General features: G+C 31.5%; 1 protein-coding gene across 5 annotated transcripts in view; it reads left to right on the top strand.

The window, feature by feature from the left end:
• Nucleotides 1–16,457, top strand: part of LOC147069231 (uncharacterized) — a 255,369-nt gene that overhangs the window by 9,847 nt on the left and 229,065 nt on the right. For 4 of the 5 annotated variants that reach the window (XM_085951656.1, XM_085951655.1, XM_085951657.1 and 1 more), the window contains exon 1: nt 13,476–13,543. The exons of the other annotated variant lie outside the window; for it this stretch is intronic. The gene's annotated coding sequence lies outside the window, so the exon portion shown is untranslated. Of the gene's footprint in view, nt 1–13,475; nt 13,544–16,457 lie in introns of those variants that run through there. 5 annotated transcript variants of the gene reach the window in all.

The following is a 16,457-nucleotide window of genomic DNA, read 5'->3' on the forward strand; positions in this document are numbered from 1 at the left end:
AGACACTGTCACGGAATGGTTCGGGGTCACGACCGGAGTCAGACAGGGTTGTGTCCTTGCACCGTTTCTCTTTATCATTCTCTTTGACTTCATACTACGGAAGTCAATACCACCCGACCGAGGCATACCTGTTACCCCCACGGTGAAGCTATGCGACCTGGAATACGCCGATGATGCTGTCCTATTCGACAAGTCAATCGAGGGCATTCAAGAGACAATCGACAGGTTGCATAACAACTCCTCTCGCGTTGGTTTGAAAATCAACGCGAAGAAAACCAACGTCTTGTGCAATAGCACCTGTCCTGATCCAGATTTCCCTCTGATTAGCGATGGACAGAGCATCGAGAGCGTCGACAGCTTCAAGTACCTGGGGGTACACATCACGGGAGATGGCATTTTGCAGAAAGAGCTCGCTATCCGAATGGGAATGGCTGGAGCAACATTCAACTCGATGCGAAATGTCTGGGACTCACGATTGTACTCGGTCAAAACCAAATGCCGCCTATTCGACGCTTGCATTCTGACGGTGCTGCTTTACGGTAGCGAATCATGGCACCTTACGAAGGCTCAGAGCAACCGTATACTGAGCTTCGAAAACAGATGTTTGCGACGAATACTGGGTGTGCGGTGGTATGACTTTAGGAGCAACGAGGAGATAAGAGAACGTACCAAGCAGCCTCTCATCACGCTGAAAGTGAAGAGGCGACGTTGGACCTGGCTCGGCCACGTGCTGCGGATGCCAGAAGAGAACTTTAACCTGGCTTGCCTGTTCTTCAAGCCGACCGGATTCCGGCGTCCTGGAAGGCCGCTAAATACAATCTACAGAGTGTATACGGCGGAGCTACGGGATGCTGGTTTGACCTGGAACGAAGCAAGAAGACTGGCGAGCGACAGGGATTCTTGGAGGCGCCGCGTGGTGTCCATATGCTCCAGTTAAGGGGCGGATATGGGCAAAGAAGAAGAAGTTAATTCAAAAAATCCAATTCATAAAAATATGATGTCACTTGCATTGCTTTGTTTGACAAAGTATTATATTCTTCACTTCGATTCAATTAAAATTGAAATATTAAGGTTTCACTCTGAAATTTTTGTTTCAGTGAAAAATCACATTTTTTTTTCATTTCAATAGTTGTCAATTCAAATTCATCATCTTGATCGCGCCTCCTTCAGCACTGACCTACTGCTCCCCAGGAAGGAGCGCCTCTCAGTTTGAAAATCGCTGTTCTAATGTACATATATGTTTGTGGATTTTAATGAAATTGTAGAATCGTCTAAAAATATATTATGTTTAATTTTATATACACATAATTTTATGTTTTTCCAATATAATAAGAGTTGTCAGAGGTTTTCACATTTTCTAAGCAATTACTAATACTTAACTCTTCTTCTTCTTCGATGGTGCTACAGCTCAAATCAAGCCCTGGCCTCATCCACCGCCGTCCTTCAGCCGGTACGGTCCTTCGCACGTCTTTTCCAGTACCTGATATTTAGCAGCTGGTTGGCATCTTTTGTAACGTTATCACCCCATCGTGTGCGTGGCTTTCCCACTAGCCTGGGTTTCCTTTGAGGATCTTTTTCGGTATCTGTGACTCAGGCATACGTTGGATATGGCCTGCCCAGTTTAGCTTCTGGAGTTTTATGAAGGTGGAGAGTTTTGAATCTTGGTATAAGCGGTATAGTTCAGTGTTGTACCTAATTCTCCACTCCCCACCATCATTCATGGGTCCGCATATCCGCCTCATGATCTTTTTCTCAAAGCAGTCCACCATTTCAACTGCTTTTATATTTAGCATCCATAACTTGCACCTGTATGCAACGACTGTGCGTATGATGGTTTTATAGAGCCGGGTCGTAGTTTTTCTGTGGAAATTTCTGGATTTAAATATGGGTAGCAGTGAGAAGTACGATTTATTTGCAGCGGTTATTCGGGCTCTTATTTACTTAAATACTTAACTCACAACTGCACATTTTTAACTTGTACTTTGAAACTGAGAGGTATCAAAATGCTTTTTAAAATAAAAAATATATTACGTATTTAAATGAATGTTTATTCAAATTATTCAACTGATTTTAATTGAAAGTTAATATACATGGATTTTGTATTCGAAAATAATTAACGATATAATAATTACTATCAAGCAATAAATTGATATTAATAATATGAAATTCACACTTTTCCGAATTTATTTCGTTGTCAGCGTATAATGTTCACTTACTCGTGTGGACTGAATTTAATCGAAAAATTTTAATTATGAAAAACAGTCTCGAACATTTTATTTCGAACTGATATTATTGAACATTATTTGTTATAAACTGATAAAATATTATGTTTTTTTGCTATTATTAGTGACCGAAAATTAATTTAAAATACATTATACATCATAATCAATAGTTATTGAGCTGAATACATGGGTACTCGTATCAAATTTTAGGCGAAATAGATTATAAAAATTCACTAAAGGCAGTGACGTCCCGTGAGGGTAGGCAGATTGAGCATTGCTTATGGGCGGCATTTACTCGGAGGGCGGCAAATCGAGGAGAATCTTTAGGAATATTATATATAAATATGTACCTAAACTTAGTACCTAATAACGAAAATATCATTCCATTAAAAAATTCAACTCACTCTTTGGAAACAAAATGTATTAATTAACATAAAAGGTTTAACACGACTGTATTTTTTGTCGGGTACGCGATGTCTAGTTCACTTCCGTTGTCTTTGGACGCCACGTCCTTGATGACCAGCAATAACCCGTGCAGATTTGCACTAGATTATAGATAGGTACATAGGAACATACCTAATCGTTAATTGATCCAAATATTTTTGCAAGTCACTAGCAAATTTTGACATTTGTCAAGTGTATTTTTAAATGTATCTGTAACCGTGGACTCGCAATATTATTTATTGAAGTAGAGATGGCATTTGAATTGGATTTAGTGATATATTTTGTTGGTACAACACATTTCTTAAATAATGGGGTCATGAAAGGATGATAAAAATACTGCATAAAAAATGAGGCGGCATTTTGTCTAGGGACGTCACTGACTAAAGAAATAGTTTAATGGGATGTTAATATGACATTAACCCCCTGTAACTCTCGCTTACACCCTTTAGATAATAAAATTATCCCTAGTTTTAAAAACCCTATGCAAATTAACTCAAGAATCCTTGATTCTTTGAACACAACAAAAATTGTATACAAAATAAAGACAAACTATCGAGTTATTTTAATAATAGGTTATCATTTTAGCGACCTGAGTTTCGTCTTTCGATCTCTTTATGCAATATGCGTACTCACAAATGGTAAATACATATTAAATATAAAATACTGTTTAATTCTTGCTTATATTATACAAATAATTATTATTACATAATATATAAGCGAGAATCAACCGTATAAATTACCAGTGTTTATTTACCATTGGTAAGTACGTATTGTGCATGAAGATGCCGAAAGGTGAAACAAGGGTCACACAAAATAAAAAAAAATATAGTACAAAACTTAAATCATTTAGAATTTAAATTCAAATTCCACCAAGAAGTATCTGCCCTAGTTCAATAGTATTAATATTATAAAAAAATATTTTACTAATTTACAAATCGTTACCTCAATACCACAACTAGATACTTTTGATTTGGTAATTATTGGGAAAATGAGGCTTAAACTTTACTCGATTAATATAAATCTAGGCTTTAATCATTATTTAAAATAAGAGCGGAAAATATTGCTTGTCTGACTGGAAACAATTAAATAATGTTCAATTGTATGAAAAAATATTGTAGATATAGTATTTTAGTTATTTAATACATTTATGGTTTTAAAGTAGGTAATCTAATATTTTCAAACACAAAATTAGTACACTTTCCATTAACTTCTGACTTCTGACACACAATAGGTAAAAGATGTTATTTCCTAAAGGAAAGTAGCGATCGTCGCAGCGATAGCGATAACGCAGCTCTAGGTACGAAGAATGTGATGATCTGGAGGACATTGTACATATAGCGATACAATGCCCTAAATATGAACGACACAGAGTACAACTGCGAATTGCAGATATCTTTGAGAATGTCGACGAATTGAAAGGGTGCCTGAGGATCTGATCGGCGGATCCCCTTCGTGTAGAGAAAAGACGATGACAGTAAGTCGCAGTCAAAGCCTCGGTAAAATCATAATAAAAAAATATTTTAGTAATAGAATATAAATGATGTTTGCATTACCTCATTTTGTACAAAAAAAAATCAAAGACAGAGTTGAAAGTCATTAATCTTCTGAAACATCAAAATCTTGATGTGTTTAAAGCAGTTTGCTTGAAACACTTCGTCTGCCTTGCTCACAAAAGGAAGTACAGAAAAAAATAATAAATATTTCTTCTTACACAGCACGCGTTCAGATTACCATCTGGATAACGGTTAACCTATTGAGTTCTGCTGGTTCATTAAATAAATGAAATAATTATTTTCCTTGATAAAGCTCACTATGCGAATGAAACACGGGCTATATTTTTGTATTGATTGACTCAAGTATAGCAAACATCATAAAAATACGGGGAAAAATATCAGAAATAGTGTTATACTTAATTAAAAGATCGAAGGTACTCGATGGAATTTTAATTTAAATTCTAATGGATTTATGTTTTGTTCTATTCTATTTGAGTCGTTTATTGCGACCCAGGTTTCGCCTTTTGGCTTCTTCAGGCACTATGTGTAGGGTTTACACTTTACAGGCAGCTAGCAGCATATACTATATACTGGATTATTATTTGTTAGGTTAGGTTAGGTTTTCATTCTTGAACTATTCATGAATGATACCAAAATCGGCTATGAATATTGAATTAATGTTCATATATTGAATCTAATAAAATTGGAGACAGTAAGACAATGAGAAAGCTCACGGCAAACTGTGCCACGGTGGAATGCTTTACGTACAATTTACATGTAACCGTATCCACCACAGTGGCATCCAAAAACATTAAGGAATCCAAGGAATCATTATGATAATCTTAGTAAATAATTAATTATCTACCAAAAACATTGAATACGTGTATTAAATAAGGCTCTAAGTACCAAAAAGTAGTATTGCCTGTAGTTACAAAATACCGAGTCATTGCAGTAAAATTTCATGAAGCAGACCTTTTGAAAAATGTAGTTTTACAGTGTGAAGCAATCACGGCAGCTTCTATAATTTTAGGTATTAAGAATTCGCAAGTGTCAACACACCATCGTCAGCCATTTTATATTGAATGCCGTTGACCACTACAGTGCTACTTACACCATTATAAATAAAACACGCCAACGGACTTACAACGTCGACAGGTTTAATTATTTTGCTGTAATTTTTTGACTTGTTTGAGGCACTTAGACTATAGTTGAAGTTATTGGCGTTGGTATGTAGAACATTTTTCTATAAAAATGTCAGTTTTTATTTTTTTGGTACTTAGCGCTTTAATTAATACACGTATTCAATTATTATGTTAAGAAGTTTATTAGTATTATTATCTCTTTTTATCATTTTATTAGCCGATTCCATGTGTATCAAATAATTCCACTATAGCACGTACTAACTGTGTGTAAAAGATAAAGGCATAGAATACTGAACTTAATCTGTTAATGTGTACTTACTAAGGTCTAAAATAGCTGAAATGGTATTCAAAGAAGCGCAAAATGGCCGTAATGTCTTTTTTTTTACCCGGTTTTGACCCGACACTAAGATTAGGAGATTTGCCGTCTCGTAAGCATTTTCTTTGTTCATGTACAACACTTAGTATAGTTAATTGGATAAGCTGTAGTTTCATGAATTTTTCGTTATAAACTATTATTAATAGTGAGTTTGTATTTTTTATTACAACGTTTTATTATCTTGTATTCTTATTTGTCCGGTGGTTTTTTGTCCAGTACATATCTTGCAATCGATTTTTAACTAACTTCCTGACTAACTAGACATTTAAAACTTTTAGAATATATCAAACACGATGAAAATGCATTCTTTTAATACTTTTAGCCATCTTTAAGCAGAATTGAAATCATTTTCAAGTAGAATAAAATTTATTATTAACAAAAACCACTTTGTTTTAAAACCATCAAAGTTGTTTGACTCTCGCCGACATAAAATTGTAATCAATTGACGTCCTTTTCTACTCGTATTATACTCAATATGCTCAAACTTGTAGTTGATAATATGAAGTAAATAAAAAACAAACAAACAAACAAAAACATAGAATACTGAAATGTCATTTTGACATTTCATTTTGATTTCCATACTATCGCACGTATATATTAATTATTTAGTTGCTAGGATCCACTTAGCAACCAATAATAGCCTTTTACTTTTTACGGATTTTACTGAAATAACTTTCCATACAAAATAGAATTAACTGAAAATGAATTCAATTCTGCTTAAAGATGGCTAAAAGTATTAAAAGAATGCATTGTCATCTTGTTCTGATATATTCTAAAAGTTTCAAATGTCTAGCTAGTCGGAAAGTTAGTTAAAAATCAATTGCAAGATTTGTATTCGACAAACAAGAATGCGAGCTAATAAAAACGTTGTAAAAATAAGGCACATTTTATATCTATAATAATTATAATATTATAATAAGCCGAATAGTGGGTATAATTATGTCTTAAAATAAAATAGGCAATAATATAGGTGCTTGACACCGCCACTCGTTTCTGAATTATGACTCAAAATAACATTTTTTAGATCACAGAGCAAAAAGCATTCGATGAATTGGAACTATGTATCATTTACTCTCACATCAACCGTGAATTCTTTCAAAGAAAGATGCGCATGATAATAATGATGCTAGGGTTTCTAATTCCGGGATACCGGGATTTCGTTTCGATCCTGTCGATCAAAAAATCCGGGATTAAACATAACGTTTTTTTAAATAAACTAAAAAATATTTTTAATATCTTTAGCGTTACAATAATAGTGATTAATAATCATTTTCACGTCATGGTATACTACATAAATTATTATAAAATTTTCTTTGTATCTCTGGTCACAACTAGGGATTCTAATCCCGGGATCCCGAACTATTTTCGATGCCTATGAATCCCGGGATTGGTAAACATAATCCTGAAATTTTCGGGATTGATTTCTTTATCAATTTTTATGGAAAATAAAATATAAACAAAAATACGAGTATAACAGAAAAAATACTTTTAATAACAAATAACTACAGGAGAAATAAACTGAGTGAATGAAGTTTATTTATTACCCATGTGTAAGTTGGTTACATGTAAGTTGTACGTATGCAGTTCTTCGTGGGACACTTATTCGTGCGCCGCAGTACGTGAAACATGAGTTCGTATAACATTTTATCAAATGACGAGTTCTTCGTTGAACATTTCACCGTGGAATACATTTCACCATGGAATACGTATTCTACAACATGTGGCGCTAGTTTTCTGTTCAAATTAGATTCAATACGAATTTTATGAGATGTCTTTATTGGTATTGGTACATAAATAGTATACCTATATGATATGATTGTATTCATAATCTACTTACCTACCTATTTTCTAATGTGTGTTCCTTGTATTATGATGGTTTTGTTTTAAGTGTTTTATTTAGACATTAGTATTGTCCGTTACCGAAATAGATATATTTTTTTAAATATGATTAATAAATAATATTATATTTATAATTCCCTGTGTAATATATTAGTATTAGCTAGTATTAGTATATTAGTAAGTAATATTGCACTTTAATGGTATAAATTATCAACAAATATTTATTGGTGGTAATTGGTAAAATATTATATTAGGAGATTATCTTTATTATTAGAATATTATGGTTTCAAATGTTTTATTCAAAATCCTATAATCTTACCAAAACATTTAAATAAAAAAAATACGTGAAATATGTTCTCTTATTGTATTAATATGTATATTTATATGTGTATGTAAAAACAGATCAAATGTTTCTTATACATATAAATTTTGCGTGTGCACACGTCGATTTGAAACCTTTTTTAAGTAGGCATTATTGAAAATACAAAGATGGCAATACCTACCTACTTTAATTAAAAAAAAATAATGTATATAGGTACATAGGTATGTAGATAAATGCTGTTATTTGATTCATTTAGGATATTATTGATTTTTATAGATAAGTACGTAGTACCAACTTTAATTTTAAATATTTGTGCCCGAGGTGGGGGAGCGGTCGTTTATGAAGAGTGGGTTCGATCCCTCGGATGTACCAAAATACACGTTGTTTTTTAAAATGTGTCTAATGTGGCTTATTGCGTTTTATTTTAATTTACTACCAAATATGTTGAAATTTTATTAAAGTATTATAAAAAATGTGTGTTCTTATTATTTTTCTTGATTATTATTTAAAATAATATTATGGACAATGTTGGTTTGAAACTTTTTATAAATGGATATTATTGAAAATACGAACTTAAAAATAAATATACCTACTTATATAGATGACTGCATTTATTGAATTCATTTTGGATATGATTGATATTTGCAACTTTATAGATAGGTACTACTACATAGGTAACTTTAGCATATCCTGATAATACAGGTATGGTATCCGACTTGGCAGAGCGGTTCCATATAAAAAGTGGGTTCAATCCCGTGACTGGATAAAAAATACATGTTGTTTTTTTAATGTGTGTTTTAATCCAACGTGAGACCAACACTTATTGTAACAATTATTACAATAGGATGTTTGTAATTGTTGCAATAAATGCTATATTTTAACAGCAGCAAGATAGGTGCTGTTAAAATATAGCATACAAACCTACCCTAAACCCTAAGCCTGAATCTATCCAATGCTGGATGAAAGCCTCTTCAAGCTGCTCCTGCTGAACTTGATCATTTCATCGATCCAGCGGCCTCTAGGTCTACCTTGCGGACGTTTTGTACTTCTTGGATACCACTGGACATGGCTCCCACAAAGGGAGGGCTGATAGGGCTCTAGCTTGGGGGCCCGGGCTCAGGAAGGGCCCGGCGTGGCGAATCGACCAGATAAGTGATTTAAACACATCACAAATTCTCTCGAATAGTAAAAAAAGACAAATAGATGAATTCAAATATACAAAAACACTAAATATACACATTAATTTTACCGCGTACACTATTTGGAAAAGAGCATCACACTGTCTTTATCTTTAGCGATAGGTAGGGGGCCCGTGAAATATCTGTAGGTACATTTATTTATAAACCCTAACTCCGGATATTAGGTATGTTACAGTGGCCAAATATTTTTTGTGCACACAATAATAGAAGCACGTGAAAGTTAAAGGACATACCTACACAATAAACTGACCTTAATTTGTATACAAAATCATTCCATCTGGATACGTCGTCTTTTGTCATTTTTATGAAATGCAGTCTCAGAAGATTCCACCAAAATACAATGGATTTGTAATTATTGATTTATTTCAAAACACTACATGAGTTATTGATTTTTTAATTATATTTAGGACATGGTAGGTACTGCATACTTTACATATATAAAGATCGATATTATCCTAAATGAATTAAATAACAGCATTTATCTATATACTTAGGTAAAAACATTTTAAAATCAAAGTAGGTATTGTATTTTCAATAATACCTACTTACAATATGTTTTAATTCAATTAGTCCACTGTCCGCACGTAAAATTATGTGTAGGAGAAACATTTGATTTGTTTTATTTATACTTATACCTAAGAGAATATTTTTCATATAAGTACTTACTTAATATATTTTTTTGGCACTGTTCGGTTATACGAAATACAGCGGAAAACAGATTTTGAAAATACTGGATTATTTGTTAATTTGGGTTAGTTTAGGTTAGGTTAGGTTGGGTCAGGTTAGGTTAGGTTAACCTAACAAATAATCCAGTTTATCGGCTATTTTAAAAATGTGTTTTCCTCTGTATTCCGTATAACCGAACAGTGCCCATTTTAAATATCTATAGTTCATACCACAGAACAGATTAATAAGATAGAAATGCGAAAGCCAGTCACCATCGATCAAGAATTTGAAGCCAGCATCGCAAGAAATACTAAGCCCGTTTAGTGTCTTCAAATATTGCCAATATTGAATGCGCGTTTCGTTTATGTTAGAAACTTTAATGCATATTATGATAGTGTTGTTTTAATTTAATAAAACGTATTTTTTGTAGTACTTATTCCACTTTTAATTAAGACAGGTTTCGTCCGCCTCAGAGGGACATTTTCAACTGAATACATTTTTTTAAAACAATATTTATCAAGCAAATTCCAAAGCGACAGAAATAATATAACAACAACAATGCAGTTCCACCATGAATTGACAGTTAAGTTAACAAAATAAAACCTATCATGATACTTACATAATGTAAATAACATATTCTTTATCACGTGGTTATTGACTATACTACTACTACTTTACTTGTATTAAAAACAACATAAAAAAACTATAGTGCATATTATTATTTAAATTATCAATTAATGACTTTGAAAGGCATTAAAGCATCGTTTGTACTGGAAAAAATGATATACCGACATAACCACTTCTTTTACGAATGTAAAGAAATATAATATTTTTTATTTACAATTTTGAAGTAAATAATGCTATTTCGGTAACATATAATATTCATGTAAAATTATAACACTTAAACCATCGGAGTATATGGGAAAGACGGAAGAAAATAAGTAGGTAACTAAATTATAAATACTTTCATATTGTAATTATATTTATGTAGTTTCAACATTAAATTATTTAAAACCAATAAAGACATCTCATAAAATTCGTATTGAATCTAATTGGAACAGCAAACCAGCGCCACATGTTGTAGAATACGTATTCCACGGTGAAATGTATTCTACGGTGAAATGTTCAACGAAGAACTCGTCATTTGATTAAATGTTGCACGAACTCATGTTTCACGTACTGCGGCACACGAATAAGTGTTCTACGTTGAACTGTTTACGTACAAATTTCCGGATACGGTGTAAGTTGCCAATTAATTTTATTTTTTCATATAAATTAATAAAAATGAGAAAGAGTGGAAAAAAACAATGCTTCGCACTTTTAACAAAGTAATTCCACCATGATCTCATACGTTTTAGAGCAGTTTCATATTTGGCTGACTAATTAGATGTATGAAGCGGAAAGGCCATACGCCATGATTTGTTTTACTATTTTAAATCTCGGTAACCCATTCATTAAGGCTTTACTATCAGAAACAGCAATCTCATATAATATTTATGTAAACACTAAACACAATATTGATTCAACAAAATTTTATAAATGAACATAGTTTAGATTTATACCTAAATAGTTTAACATAAATGAAAATTCCACATAATATGTACGATGCAGGTTACATCCATTTAGTGAATTTGAGAAATAGAATAAATGAATCAAGAAACATTTAGTTAGACGTTTCATCCATTTACACCTAAGCTGTATTCTTTTAATAAAAAGTAAACCATTGCGCACTACCATAAAATGCTATTCTGGAGATTACTTCGGGCATATTATTCAGAATAATGTTTTAATTACTTAACGGCCCACGTGCTCGTCGTCGGTCAAAATTGAGTTTTTATCGTATTTTCAAACCATGATCCTGGACACTCTTTAAACGTTGTAGATAATTTATTTATATAATTTTGAAGCCTTATTATCCTTTATAGTTATTTTAAACATTTGATGACTGCATAAAGTATTTTTGTTACATAAAATAGTATTCTTTTAAACCTCTCGCTCTAATGTTTTAGAATATAGAAATATAGAATATAGAAATAAAAAATAAAAAACTCTATTTTGACCTTCGACGAGCATGTCCCCCCTTAAATCTTGTTAAATATGTTTTTTATTTTAATTGAAATTGTATTTTATTTGTTATTCTTTCATAAATAAATAAAACTGTTTTATTTTCACATTATTATTGACTCCATTGAAAGTATTTACAAGATTGAATGTACACAATATTAACAATAAATAAATAGTAGAAATAATTACCTATACTAGATTTATTTTTGATCGATTATATCAATGTTATTTGTATATTATATAAAAAAATAATATTAACTATGGGAAAAAATGCCAATCTCGGGATTGTCAAATTGTAATCCCAAAATCCCGGGATCAAGATTTTGGCTCGGGATTGGATTCCCTAGTCATAACTTTACTGAGACAGTAAATTATTATATTCTTTGTATTTCTCTCATAAACCCTTGCTGTCAACTAAATGGAAATCTTTTTAATACACTTAGAGTTCAGTATACTTCAATATTCTTGAGAATGGGCTTTATAACGAGTTTAAAATGTAAAAAAAACACAAATTAGTGAGCCGGCAATATAGTTATACTATATAAATATAAGGTACAGTCTGTAATTTAAAATACATGATTTTTCAAAAATTTAAAATTTATAAAAGTACATCAACACAAATTGGTAGAATATAATCGTTTTTAACAGTAATTAAAAATATATAATACTATGTTCACCGATAGTATATATTATAATAATATTATAAACAATTCACCAAGATTTTACTGAGTTTTCAAAAAGCGTAAATCGAATACAAATTTCTTCCTTCATAAAAAACATTTTCTTAAATTAAAATAACAATAATATAATTATTGCCTTCTATTAATACTAATGGTTACTTATTCTTTGTATTAAATAATTACAAGATAAAAAGAACTTTTTATATAAAACGTTTTTAAATTTTCTGTTAAATCATATAAACTTGACTTGACTAGCTTAAACGATCAAAAAAAATTGTACTTGATAGAAATACTGAATAATGAAATGTCATTTCATATTGATTTCCATAGTAACGCACGTATATATTAATAATTTTGTTGCTAGGACCCCCTAGCAACCAATAATGGTATCAAAATAACTTTTTATACAAAACAGAATTAACTGAAAATGAATTAAATTCTACTGAAAGATGGCTAAAAGTATTTAAAAAATGCATTGGCAACGTGTTCATATATATTCTAAAAGTTTCAAATGTCTAGCTAGTCAGGAAGTTAGTTAAAAATTTGTACCGTATACAAATAAGAATACAAGCTAAGAAAAAAGTTGTAAAAATCGATAATTTAATAAAAACAATACTAATCCGATTACAGGATGAGCGCAATCAGCATCGTACGCGGTCTTTAAATTGATTCCACCAGCTGTTTTTGATTTTTATTCCGTTTGTTAAGTAAAAATTATGACTGTCTTTCATACAGATCAAGGATATATTCACTCTTCACGTTAAATTTCGTGTTTAAAAACGTTATTTGATTCAAGAAAAAAAAATTATAATTCGGAATTCAAAAGTTTTCCCGGGATTGGAATCCCTAACGGAAACGTGTTCCTCCGCAAAAGACTTTTTCTCAGTTAGTTTTTTAAATTCTTTTGATATTTTAATGCGAGAAGCCGAACGCGTCCAGATCGTCTTCTATTAATAAATCCCGACCGGCGCCTGTTAGTTAGCATGGGGAACGATGACATTTTTTTAAAGAAGTCAAACTCTACACGCAGTGTTGTGCGGAGTGTTCGAAAATCAACAGAGTTCGGTAAAATCGCAGTGGAAATTTTAAAAAAAAAGTATGTCCAAGTGTATTATAGTGAACATCTGTGAATAATCAAAGTGCAAACTACTTGTATCGAAGTTATTTTTAATATTCCTCTGTTATGTAAATACCAACTTAGGTTCACCTATTTTTACGGAGTTTATTGACTTTAAAATGCCAAAGACGTAAATCTGTAGATTTTTTATAACGTTGTTAGCCCATACAATATAGCTATAATTGAAAAATACAACGTCATCTTTGTTTACTGCTTGGATTTGTAACAGGCTACTAGCTGCTCTCTTGTTGAGATGTATATAATCTTGATTAAATGTAAGTTGTACGTATGCAGTTCATCGTGGGACACTTATTCGTGCGCCGCAGTACGCGAAACATGAGTTTGTATAACATTTTATCAAATGACGAGATCTTCGTTGAACATTTCAACGTGGAATACATTTGTACGTATCTTACAAAATGCCGCGATAGTTTGCAAATAGTACTGTTCCAATTTGATTAACCCTAACCTAACCTTACCTAGTAAAGATATCTCATAAAATTTGCCACATATTGTAGCATACGTACAAATATACTCCATGGTGAAATGTTCAACGAAGAACTTGTCATTTGATAATGTTACACGAACTCGTGTTTCACGTACTGCGGCGCACGAATAAGTGTCCTGAGGTGAACTGTTTTCGTACAAATTTCCGGATACGTATAATCTTTACAATGTGAAAGTTACTTTAAATAACATCTTCAATTGATTCTACTTTGAATAATGTTTATTTGGAATCGTTTAGAATTATTTGCTTACAACTATTCATTTCTAACACGTCGATCGCGGTATAGAAATCGAGTCCTAAAAATGTTAAACAAACATTTAGTTCTTGTATTATAACATGATTTCATTAATATTTTTAAAGGGAAGGATTACCAATTAATAATCTTAATTCATTCACCAGCTTACCTGATAGTCGTTATCAAAAATGAACCACAAGAAAAACCACGTGACCTCGTATCAGTTTATTAAAATTGTATGACTCACGGCCAGCATAAAGAGTGAGAAAAAGAGAATAATATGTGAATCTCAGGACTTTAAATAATTATTAAGGCATAGTGACAGTGAAAAAAAAGTTCAAAATAATAATATAAAAACATGTAATTTTCAGGATGATGGGAAATTGGCTTGTTCTTGTTTATTTTTGTGTGTTCATCGGTGTTCTCAACTAAATATAAAAGTTTATTCAAGTTGAAGAATGATAATAGTAGAGTAGTATTATAGATAGCTTTCAGTTTTGATACAGGATAGTATATTATAGCCTATTTAAAGTTAGAGAATGCCTGCTATCAGTGGCGAAGGGTAATTTTTTGAAAGATATAGGCTGTGGGAGTAACCACGCTTGTCAGATATATTTACGGGAAATAAAAAGATAACCCAATATTACTGATGAATAGGTACGCTAAATCGATGAAATTTCAAAAACCTAAATGGTTTGTTATAATTAGTTTATAAAAATAAGCAATTGGTTTGAATTAATTACGTATTTTCTTAACATTTATAAACGTAACATACGCTCAAAATATATTATTATAAGTATATATTGAAAATATCCGTTGTTGTGTATATATTATGTTCCATAACAATTTATAATATAACCCGTAAAACTAAACATTTTAAAATACTTCTATATTTAAAACAGAGACTTAGGTAGGTACAATATCAGATATATAAATTGTCTAATGAGTGAACTAATAGATAAATAAAAATCACGAGATCTCGAGTCTAGTATGGAGTCTTTGCCACTGCCTGCTATAGAGAAACAATTTTAGATAGTTACAATGTTTTATAGTTTACAGAAATTATGAAGGTCTAATCTGCTGGTTATAGTCCCGTATATTATCTAGTTTCGTTGCAAAACTACGAAACCTCATCATAATAGTGTATGTCTGTCAAATCTTCAAATCAGTGGACCTGCACATCATGATTGTACATTTTTACTTTAACTGTCTCAAGTCTTTATCTAATAACAGTGCTGCGTGAAAATTACTCTTGTAGCTTCAGCATGGTAACAAAGATTCAACTACAATGATATTGTATTCATTATATTATTATATTTTCAGCCTTAGAATAATAAATTTATTCCCGGAAAATAGATCAGTTTTTTTAGCCTCACGGCGGTGTAGATACCGTATCGTGTTCATGAGTCTAATTATATACCTGTCAAAAATCAGATGTTATTTTTTATATTTATTTGATTCAATATAACGGTCTAGTGCGTTGGATAACAAATAACAGGTGACAATCGTTTAAAAGTATGTTTATATTATGTGCTCAGAGCAGGTGCAAAAATGACAATAAATCTACCCTATTTTTTCTCGAGAATTTTAATCTGAAATATTGCCATATTATTATGATAAATTGGTACAGTTCGGTTATGAGGAATACAGCGAAAAACACATTTTGAAAATAGCCGATATACTGATTTCTTCATGATTGAACTGTACCAGTTGTGTACTATTTTATTTGAGTCGTTTTTTGCGACCCGGGTTTCGCCTTTCGGCATCTTCAGGCACTATGTGCACTCACCAAAAGACAAATACACCTTGTAGTTACAGTCACACAGTCACACAGTTAAATCTAAGTTATATAACAAATTAATACAATGAAGTAAGTAAAAACTTTATCACCTAAGTACCTACCTATTTAGTAAAGGATCACAATAAAAAAATATAACAAACATATTATGAATAGTTAAGTGTTTGAAAAGAATATTATTGAATAATATTAATTGTTTAACTAATAACTATTTAAAGACTGATTTCATAGATATATCTAATTAGTTAACTTTATTCAATTCCCAATACGTTACCATTGTTCCCAGAATGGACGATTTTGCACCTCTTGAGTGTAGTATTTTTATTGTTTATAATAAATTACTATTGATCTA

The sequence above is a fragment of the Rhyacophila brunnea genome, unplaced genomic scaffold (assembly GCF_057557595.1).
Source record: "Rhyacophila brunnea isolate RB1 unplaced genomic scaffold, BYU_Rbru_1.0 scaffold_24, whole genome shotgun sequence".
NCBI classification, from domain to species: Eukaryota; Metazoa; Arthropoda; class Insecta; order Trichoptera; family Rhyacophilidae; genus Rhyacophila; species Rhyacophila brunnea.